This window comes from Haemaphysalis longicornis, unplaced genomic scaffold (genome assembly GCF_048455015.1).
Source record: "Haemaphysalis longicornis isolate Haplotype H1 unplaced genomic scaffold, Haemaphysalis longicornis Haplotype H1 scaffold_9, whole genome shotgun sequence".
In the NCBI taxonomy this organism is placed as follows: domain Eukaryota; kingdom Metazoa; phylum Arthropoda; class Arachnida; order Ixodida; family Ixodidae; genus Haemaphysalis; species Haemaphysalis longicornis.
This window is the reverse complement of record NW_027526460.1, coordinates 144,442,289-144,453,299: the sequence shown is the minus strand read 5'-3', so window position 1 is coordinate 144,453,299 and position 11,011 is coordinate 144,442,289. Positions and strand designations below refer to the sequence as shown.

The 11,011-nt window shown below is 46.2% G+C and overlaps 1 long non-coding RNA gene across 1 annotated transcript in view; it reads left to right on the top strand.

Annotated features, from left to right (window-relative positions):
- Positions 1-8,873: 8,873 nt before the first annotated feature.
- LOC144153894 (uncharacterized) overlaps positions 8,874-11,011 on the top strand; it is a 64,041-nt gene continuing 61,903 nt past the window's right edge. Inside the window, exon 1 of the long non-coding RNA XR_013319408.1 lies at positions 8,874-8,961. This is a non-coding gene — a long non-coding RNA (uncharacterized LOC144153894). The remainder of the gene's footprint in view (positions 8,962-11,011) is intronic.

Here is an 11,011-nt window from a genome sequence, read left to right as displayed (position 1 = left end):
CACTGGAGGCCACAGGCTTTAGCTTGTTGGCGTACTAGAAGTTAGATGCCATGTGCTGGTGTGACGTTCCTTTAATTTTCGTAACTCCTATCACAAGCGCAAGGCACGCACAGTGCCGCTAGACGTGCCGTGGACGGAGCGCACATCGGCGCGAGAGGACGCGTGATGCCATCACGTGGCATTCAGCGAGGATACAAAGGGGTGAACCAGTAGACGAGCTTGGTGAGGGCACCACCTGTCTTCCCCGTCTCTGCATGGTCTCGTAGCCAAATCGGTAAGACAACGGGCTCTGGCTTTGTTATTCAATTAGTTCCAGGTTCGATTCCTGGCGGTTCCAGTGGTGTGCCGGTGTGCCGGTGGTGCACTGCTGCCGAACAGCCCGTTGTCGTCTTCGTAGCCGAGCTTTTATGCCCTGCCACTTCGTTTGGTCCGCTGGCTCCGAGGTTACGGAAAGATTTCCGCGCAGGCGTGCTTGTCCGTGGTTACAGTGGCAGCGTCGGTGGCCGAAGAAGGCCCGATTTCGGTGGCTCGCTCCGTTATCGGCACACTGCAAGAGCAGAGAACAGCAATTACGCTTGTTCCGGTGGTGCACTGCTGCCGAACAGCCAGGTAAGTTGTTAAGGTGCACTAACAACTAAGGTGCATTAACAACTGCAGGTAAGTTGTTAATGCAAATTGACGGAATACATTCTCAACAAAGCAATAATAGGTTCACCCAAAACAACACGGATTTCGCAAGGTAATTCGTGAAGTAATTCATAATTTTTCTTCTGCAATACATTACAATCTCCAAGTTAATGAAATATTTATTGGCTTCACTAGAGCCTATGATTATGTTCCCCATAGCAAGCTAATTAGAAAATTTTAGTCAACTGGCATACGCAAATTATATATATTTCTATTTATTCATAGATTTATTTACTTATTTATTCATTTATTTATTTATTTATTTATTTATTTATTTATTTATTTATTTATTTATTTATTTATTTATTTATTTTTTACACATACATATTACAGCCCTTTTCAGGGCTAATGCAAGAAAGGACGTGCATATGAACAAGTGTTAGAAAGAAACAAAACACGAGCACATGGCACAGATTGATTGGTTAGCAATATTAAAAAAGATACACAATGAACAAGGGCAAGACCAAAGAAAGCACGAGTACATAGAAAATTTTATTTAACATGCATTTGATATGGCCCCAAGAAATTAATCTATAGGGAGCCTGCGAGTATCACCCGGTAGCGAGTTCCAGAGCTCAATAGTCGAAGGAAAAAAACTACGTTTCAACAAATCAGTTGTGGGGTAAAATGTTGTAATGTTTAGCACATGCTGGCTTCTGGTGTGTACAGAGGATGGTGTTGCAAGCTGCAGATACCTTTGAAGCGACGGCAAGCGCGGTGAAATAACCAAGGTGTGCAGTAATTTTAAGCATCCCGAGTGGCGACGAGGAGATAACAGAGTTCAACCCAAAGGTAGCAAGTTGGATGAAGGCAAGAAATCGCAGTCATAATTTAATATATAAAACGGACAGCGTTTTTATTGATTCTTATTTTGCAATGTCGGATGCTTTGTGAGGATTCCAAACGACCGAACAGTATTCAAGTAATGGGCGTACTAAAATTTTGAAAGTTAAAAACTTGGTTTCTTTTGGCGCTACAGAAAGAACGCTTTGTAGGTAACCTAATCTCTCCTGGGGTTTGCTATAAGTGATATAAATATGCTTGGACCAGGACATATTACGAATAAACTGAATATCGTGGGTGGCACCTTATTTATCAAACCACAGTCAGTACGCAGCCATCAACAAACGGGAATCTGACCATCTTGATGTTTTTTTAGGGTTACCACAGGGTTTCGTCTTCGGCGCCTTCCTTTTTCTTGCACATGTCAATGACATGCCTGACTGCGTTGGAGATGGAGGAACCATTGGAATGTTTGCTGGTGATTGTGTTTTTATTCAATCGTGCGTGATACTTCGGACCAATTCAGGCTGAAGTCTTTGGTGTGTAATATATCTTCTTGGTGGGACACCTGGAACCTAAAATTAATGCCAGTAAAACAAACTCTTTGAGCATACCTGAGAAACGTTTATCCCTACAATTTAGTACACATTGAATGGCTCTCTAGCGTCGCGAGCAAATTCTATAAAATATTTCGGCCTAGCTTTCACGCATATATCGAAATGGAATGCCCATATTGAAAACACCTGCATCGAAGCAATCAGACAATTTTACGTCCTCCGCAGAAAATTGTCGGAACCGCATCCACGTCAAATTAATAGAATATAAAGCACTTGTCCTATCCACCTTCGAGTATGGCAGTAAATTTTGAACCCACATCAATAACATCTTGTGCAGAAAGTTGAATAAAATTACGATACGCCACTTCGTTTTATTTCATCTAAATACTCTCGACACCACAGTGCAACTCCATTGCTTATTCGAGCACTCTTTTTAACCTTGACATCATGTCGTGTTGTCGCATCTATGATGATCAAGTATACAGGCTGGGACTTTACACTTTGGCCCACGCTAGCGCGTGGCAAAAGCCACCGATGCGCACTCTGGAGGCCTGGCGCCTGTTGCCGAGACCGGTGACGAGCGCATGCGAACGCTTTTTTGCACGCAGACATGCCGGTTTTCTGGATTCATTCAGCAGTGTTGAAATACTCACTGATGCCCCGTACAGCGACGCTTGTAGCATGCCCTTCACACCAATGGCACACTTGCGACCTGATCTGACGATTACACAGGCTTTGGCGCAAGTGCTCCTCAGGACCGATAAATACTTAAGCGGATTAATTTGGCCTGTTTTTGTTTTGTGCTTTATCATTTATACATGATGAGACTAGCGGCTTTGGAACGGCGTCCCCGAATGAAGCGCGCATGAATCACAATCACTGGGTGGTCTACTATCGACCATGAAATGCCAGTGAGATGAATTGCGCACCTTTATTGATCATGTTTATATTAAATATTTTTGACCCTTGAACTTATCTTGCAGCTCGCTTTCCGCGGCGGATAAAGTAGGGGGTTTGAAAGTTTCATCAAAGAAATGTCTGGGTTTTATTGCTGCCTTTCTTTCGATTTTTAAAGCAAAGCTTTTTGCCTCTACGTCTCCAGGGTTCCTTCGCGACCATTGGTGTCAACAGAAAACTCCCGCGAACAAGTAAAACAATTTCCTGGCACCGCCAGGAATCGAACCCGGAACGAATAGAGTACCAACGCGAGAGCCCGTTGTCCTACCGATTTATCTACGAGCCTGAGCGGAGACGGGGAAGGCAGGTGGTGTACTCACCGAGCGCATATACGGGTTTACCCCCTGCATTCTCGCTGAATGCCACGTGATAGCGTCACGCGACCTCTCTCGCCACTGTGCGCTCCGCCCACAGCTCGTCTAGCGGCCCTGCGCGTGCCTTGCGGGTGTGCTAGAAATTCCAAAAAAAAAAGGACGCGCACACCAACGCATGTCATCTCACTTCTACTACGCCATTGTCCTAAAGCCTGTGGCCTCCAGTGTTCACGCAAGAAATCACAGCTCCTTGTCGTCCGCCTTCACACCAAACGACACATCAAGGAACACATTCAAATACACCTTGATGGCCAGCACAGAGTGCAACTCTACTTGATGTACTCATATACTCTGGGCAACAAGAACTAAAGATCGTCCCTTTGCTTAAAATATGAAGCCCTCACACGACGGGGGTCGCGGACAAGGACGGGCTCAAGCGCTCGACCCCATCCTCGGTGGCGATCATGAAGTCGTCTACAGAGATGCCTCCCAACATCGAGAGCTGCACTACGCCATCAACGTGCCTACCTCTAGAACTAACCTCCTTGCGTGTGCCTCACTCAAGACCCAAGACATGACGGCAGCAGGAGAGGCAGCCATCGCCTTGGCTCTCATTCAACCAGGGGTTCGGAATGTAGTCACCACTTCCCAAAGCCTACCAAAATTACCAGTCGGGTTGGGTGTCTCGACCTGCACGGCGTGTGCTAGCCAAACACTCTCCAAGCGGTTCCATTCCGCTCATCTGGACACCCGCTCACGCTTCAATGAAGGGCACCGAACACGCCACCAACAAGCCTGCGCTTTTACCCCCTCTCCCCCGCCCCGGCTATGGACCTGCACGAGGACAGTCACCCGATCGTCACGTTCAGCGACACCCTAGCTTCGACTTACCCTGCCCTTTCCAGAGAACAACAAACTACCCTACGGCTCACAAAATACCGCTCCTTCCCACACCCGACGTGTCTTCCCTTAATGCACCCGAATCGCTACGACGCTGAATGTAAATTTTGCTCAGAAGTAGGAACACTCCACCACATACGCGGGGTGTGCGACTTTAACCCTGAGCACCCTCCTTTCGTTCCGTCAACTACCCAAGAAAACCAATGGGAGATGCTGCTGCCCAGCCCCTCTCCGCCTACCCAGCTTCAGCTCGTGGACAGGCGGCGCGCACTCTTGAGAAGGAACCACTCCCCTGGGCCACACTCTGGGCCGTTCAGAAATCTGAATAGAAGTCTTTCTTTCTCCCCATTCTGCTCCTCCTTCCTTCTATGCTGCCGATCTCGTCGCCTCCATCCACGGCGGCAGAAACGGTGAAGTGAGATCGTCTCACACAGGGTTTGAGCTTCCTTTAATTTTGTAAAAAGTTCCCACTCATGTGCTACACCAATACAACTCGACCAAACACCGTTCATACAGCATGCATTGATTTAATACTTACCAAGAATATCTATTTGAAGTAACGACGGGTGTGTTTAAGTGCATTTCCCTTCTCTTGGTTTCACTATTTGTATAGCGACGTGAGGGAGTTTAAGTCACGCATCTTGGGTTATCGTTGTGGGTTCCATTTACAGCTTTGCTTTCCAACCACATTCACATGGTGGATTGACCTGAATTTTTTTCGCTTTTCGTGCTTTTTTACCGTCACAAGTGACGCTCTTAAAGCTCTTCGAGCCGAACAAGAAATAATGGCTCACGTCGGTGTTCCAAGAAGGAAGGTTGTTCTGATCCGCGAGGCATTCGCAGTCGCTCGACAAGATGGAACTTGCGGCGGCAACGGTAGCGGCAGTGGCTGCGGCAGAGGCAGTGGCAGTGGCAGAGGCGGCGGCAATGCCTTTCCGTTGCTTCCACGCGGTTTCGCTCGGGCTCACACTCCTTCAATTCCGCTTGTCTTTCTTCGAGCGAACTACGTGCGTCCGCCTAAAAGAAACTTGAAACGCGGAAGGCCTTGCGCTGTATTCTAGCGGACAAACACGTGGCTGCACGTTTCACTCGTGCGTTCAAAACATCTTCCTGCCTGTGTAGCATACCAACACAAACCCAAACTACTCAGTCACGGAGGAAAGCTGACAGGGCGCATTGAGCCGTGAGACTCCCACGTTTAAATCTCCCGCCAGCACAACGGGCATATCTAAGGTAACGACATGAAGCGTAGCCGTGCGTTCGCGCCCTACTCTTTCCACCCCAACCTGTGCACGCATAAACCGGGAACCTGTGATGCGCGTATGATTAGGCATAAAATACATCGGCGAAAATATTGCTCGGAAAACCTTTCAACCTGAATAATTTTGTGCTGAGGAAGCGAGCAAGTTGCTCTTCATCGAGAGGGTTTCGCAGGTACACGATGAGGTGGATTTTTAGGTGAAAATTATTTTTTTGATCATCAGGTTTAACGCCCTGACGCTACACAGATGATGAGGCTCGCCGCAGTGGAGGTCTCCTGAATAATTGTGATCACATGGGAATCGTTAACGTGCGCCGAAATCTCGAATGAACGAAATGGTGGCGGCTTGTGTTGTTTTACGTCGTTTCCGTCGCTTCTACGCCCAATCGCACTTCTCCTGATCCGCTGCAACGATCTGATAACGGCGCTACCCCGTTTTTCAGCTGAGAGCGCAGCTTGTGAAATAGGCATCGGTACTGGCGATGGAAATAATAGTTGTGATAGAGGTGTCGGCGGTGGCAAGGACTTGCCCCAGATTGGAGAGATTAAACATATGCTGCTTCCCACTAAAACATATACGGGCATTTATTGCGCGTACAAATGCATTGCAGTATTCTTTTTTCCGTGGTTCATTGAAACCTGGAACGTATATATTACCACCTGACGTTATCAAGGCCGCATCGTTTGACAGGTTTGTTAAGAAAGCAGAATTGCGGTTCACTTTGTCCCTGGAACAGTAAAGGCGTTGGGAGAATGTGTGCATTCTTTCATCCTGTTTTTGTGACTAATATTAGCGGTCATTACAAGGCAAGAACGTTGCCTTCTGTTGTTTCAAGCATGGTTTGATGTTTGCACCTCATCGCCTTGATTTAACAGAGGCTGTGTTGGGTTTCAAAGTGTCTCACGGTGTGAAGTGCGTTGAAGAGGCTGTACAATGTTATTATAACTTGTTCCCACAGCTGTGTGGTACTTCACCGGACAGTTGAGAAAAAACACGCATTTTTTTCTTTTTTGCATGCTTTGGCAATGACATAACCGATTTATAATGTTTTTTTTTTCATTAGACTCTCGACTAAATACCCATGCGCAGTGCACCCATTGTTGTACCAATGCGCAGTGTACCCCTCTTTTGCATTCATGCATGCAGCCCGCAGCGAGCGCCGACTTGCTATAAAAACCTGACAGGGCTTATAGTACTGATGAATAAAAATAAATAAGCGCTCTCCGTGGGGGACGAAAGAAGGGAAGGAAGCAGGTGCATCCTGCACATGTGTCTGGCAGTGGGGCTGATACTACCGGATGTTTGCGGCACATTTGTGGACATAAAGTATATGTCAACCAGTGCCTCTTTACCAGCGAAGCTGTTTGGCAGCCCATAGATTCTGGCGTCCGAAAAAAAAAACCCGACAAATAAAAAATACCGAGTGCATGTGAGCACGTGCTTCCCTGCGGCCACCCGGCAGCCTAAAAAAATAAAAAAAGTCCGAGCGCTAGCGAGTGCGCGTCTTAGAGCGGCCGTCCAACATCCGGGACGCAAGTTCATCTAGTCCACCATTGGCAAAAAAAAATCTCCAGTGTTCGCCTTCATCGTTGCAACGTTTCAAAAAAATGAAGGAAGCTCACACTTATATACCCTAAGAATGTGTAAAAGACGTAGCGGCAGTGAAGAAGCAAATACGTTGCAATCGTGCACCTAAACCGTCGGGATCGTCGTGAAGGTTGCGCACAGTTTCGCTACCTTCAAGTCTTACGCGTCAGTGTGAGTGAGCTTGCCTAATTTTTCGGTACTTGAATTATGTTGATCCGTGGCATTGTAAACAGAAAGGGCCAGAAAAAATAGGCTACGGTCAAATCGCGTCAACAGCAATCACGTCACCCCTTGTGGCACTCAGCAGAGCCCCAGTCAACACGCTTCGCAATATTGCCCGGAACAACCACTTCTCAGCTGATGTGTTCACCGAAAGCAATAAACAGGATTGTTAATTTCGTGATCAACTTGTTTACTGCGTCATATGTACCATTCGGACTTAATGTCGTTGTGCCTTATAATGAAAATTTCAATCTAATGATAGTTTCAAAATAAATGATAAGGTGAGACGGTCTATTCAACCTAGCTTCCTAAGTCGACATTTTCCAGACTCACCTGTACCTTTTTGTGTAATGCGATGGCAGGGGCGAACAACAAAAACAAAATAATAATGAGCGTTTTGAGCGTGCTGAAAATTCCTGAAACAAAAATATTCGTCGTGCGAAACTCCTTTTGATGAGTTGGCCTGTGACGACTGGCCTTGGGAAGAGTGGGACCAGATCCATATGCATCATATATCCGGCATGCGGTACGCGTCATAGTAAATTTCAGGACTCTTCCTCCTCCGGGAACACCCCACCGTGTCTCGTGTAGCCGTGAGGGACGTGGGAAACTGTGATGTGCAACTTATCTACACTTATATAAATATATATAGCATATATACAAGACAACTGAGACACCGCGCAGTGGGTCTTAGAAAGCGCTTTCCATGGTCTAACCGGCACCCCGGGCCGCTGCCCGCGACCTGCAGAAAGTTCTACAGCAAAAACCCTCTGGCTTTGAAACGGCGAACATATTGCTTGGCCCTTCGAGAACAAGAGGGTTCAACCCAATTCAACTAAACTCAACCAATATCAGGTAAGCTGGCGCTTACAGACTTTTGCATGCTTTTTCTATGCAGGGCTGGCACTAGTGTGCTGTCTGGCTCTAACTCATGAAAACGAAACAAAACACGGAAGAAGTTCGACCACCACAGCAAACTTTTTAGTCCGGCCAACAAATAATCTCTAACCGTGCTTCGCTATCCAAACGTATCATCATTGCTATTGTTTCCCAGTGGTGCGCTACAGCTGCATTCGCAGTCAGCTGGACAGTTCGCCGACAGTCCACGTTGCCACGAAGTCGGTTTTTTTCTTTCTACATTTATGCTTGATATACGAACGTTGACCCGGACGCCGAGTATTTAAAAAAGAGAATTCAATGCGGCAAAGCTTAAACTAGTGGCATAAGCCGAAAAGCTGCACAGGCTTTCTGTGAGGGCCAATATTTTGCGACATTTCGTGTTATGGGTCTTGTTTAGTGCGCTACAAAACTTTTTGCGACAATTTGATAGATGTCTATCTCTCAGGATGCATTCAAAATGACATTAAAAGAAAATACCCTGTAAAGATGCTGCTTTGGGAGATTGTTGTCTTCTGAAGTTTATGTATTTCAAACAATAAACAGTGTTTTAAGTGCAGGTTTAAAGGTCCGCAGTTATATTTATTTGTTGCACGAAAGAGGCGTGGTGTATGGGCTCATATTTATAACAGAAATTTACGGATTTGATATAAATATCGGCCAGCCCACTATAGCTGTCAAAATTAAGGCCTTGCTTTAGACCACTCACAAATCATGAGAGCCCTTACTCTTGCCTGCTTGGTTGGACTTGTGCTAGTCGGATGTGCGGCTACCCCTTTTGAGGACCTGAAGAAGGTATGATTTTCATTTATCCGGTGCTTCGCTCACTTAAGCAACAGCAAACCCACTTAAGGAGTATAAATTCTTCAAAAGAGTGTTATATTGCTGGATGTTTCGGTTGTAAGAAAACACCGGAAGAGCATTGCGCATGTCCGCTGTTGTCCCGGAGCTTTTTTGTCCGCTGATAGTGGATGGTCCTTATGAAGCCTGCGGGAATCCTGCCTGAACTTTCTTGTTGCTCTAGCCCTTCAGCGGGAAAATGCTGAAAATTATTCCTAAACATCAAAGAGCGATGCCTGCTTTAAACACAAATGACGGTAATAAAGCCTATGTTTAAAAAATGCCTATTGTCTTCACTAGGCATAGTAGGCATAGGCCTATATGACACGTAAGCGGGAGAAAAGGCTTAGATTATGTTAAGTCGGGCAGCGAATTTTGACATACCATCCCAGAAACCTGAGAACCTCCAACATCCTAATACTTTCCTTTTATAGTTGGTGAAAGTATTTACTGATACAGGGGCCTCAAAAAGCCTTGTACAGCTGAACACAGTGTTATCAACTGGCGAGTGCACCTTCAGGATTCCAATATACTTACCTGTGCAAACCAAATTTGTTACGGAAATTTTAAGAACGACTGCTTAGATTGAGAATTGGGATGACTTGAAATATATGGTCTTGAATTGCTTCCAAGAGCATGCGATGGTTTATACTTCACTTACGGAGTACCCATAGAAAACAAGCTGCACTTTTTAAATTTAACTTCTACTTTTGCCTAAACCCGCCGCGGTAGCTCAGTGGCTAAGGCGTTGCGCTGCTGAGCACGAGGTCACGGGTTCAATTCCCGGCCGTGGTGGGCGCTTTTCTGATGGAGGCGAAAAGCAAAAACGCCCGTGTGTACGACATTTCGGTGCACGTAAAGATCCCCAGGTGGTCCAAATTAATCCGGAGCCCTCCACTACGGCGCGCCTGATCGCCTGCGTTGCGTCGGCGCGTTAAACACTACAATCAATCAATCAACTTTTGCCTTAGCCCACACATGCCGCAAATTACACCCACGGTCAGAGAAACTGCTTTTTAGTTTTATATGGTCGCAATCGAAATTTGTAACAAAATGTGCCCTCTCCTGTGTTGTCTACACTTTTAAAGTACTGCTTTCACATGATGCATCAAAGCATTAAAGGGAAGGTTGCCAGGTTATTACAAGCAGCTGTCCCGCCCATGTCAGTGCTTACTGGCTGTGAGGAAGCTCTCAAAGTTTTTAAATTCCCACTCGAACCTGAGAAAATTGGGGAGACGAAGATAAAAATTATTGTAATACCTTACTGTCATGGGCTGTCACATGGTATGAAGAACATAGAAAGTATAATGAAAATGTTGCTTTTTTTGCAAAAAAAGTACACTGAGCCGAGTGTGTACCACTGTTGATCTCATATTTAAAAACAAAAACAAAATGAAAGCTGCGCGGGTAAATGGGATATGAACCATAACACCCCCACCCGTACCCCCCACCCCCCATTTGTTGAGTGAAACAAAGAAGGGGTCCTGTATTAGATACCTTTGAATTGTGATCATGTGTACGGGGGGGAAGTGGGGCAAGTGTGTACATACTAGACTCGGAGAGCATCTTTCGTCACTGAAAGATAGGCCTTGCAGCCATTTGACCCTTCATTGCAAAAAAATGCAAGTGCACCGTCTCTTAATGACATGAAGATACTGCACGAACACAGTAATCAAACATCAAGATAAGTAGTCGAAGCTGTCTACATTAAAATATTGGAAGAGAAATATTGTAGCGTAAACGTAGCAACTGGTCAACAGCAAGGGGTATAGTTTAATAAGAAAGAGACCAAAAACCCTAAAGCAGACTAATGGCTTGACTGCGTGCTGAGGGAAGCCCGCGCGAGAGAGAGAGAAGTCCTCTTCCTCCTTTAGCCGGGGTGTTGCCGTGCACACCCAATCTCGCGCGAACGAGGGATTGACGGCACCGCCCTGCGCTTCTTGAGTGCCTCAGAGTTGCCTTCTAATGACTTGACTGTGGCATTGCCCCCCTCTTCGGAAGAAGC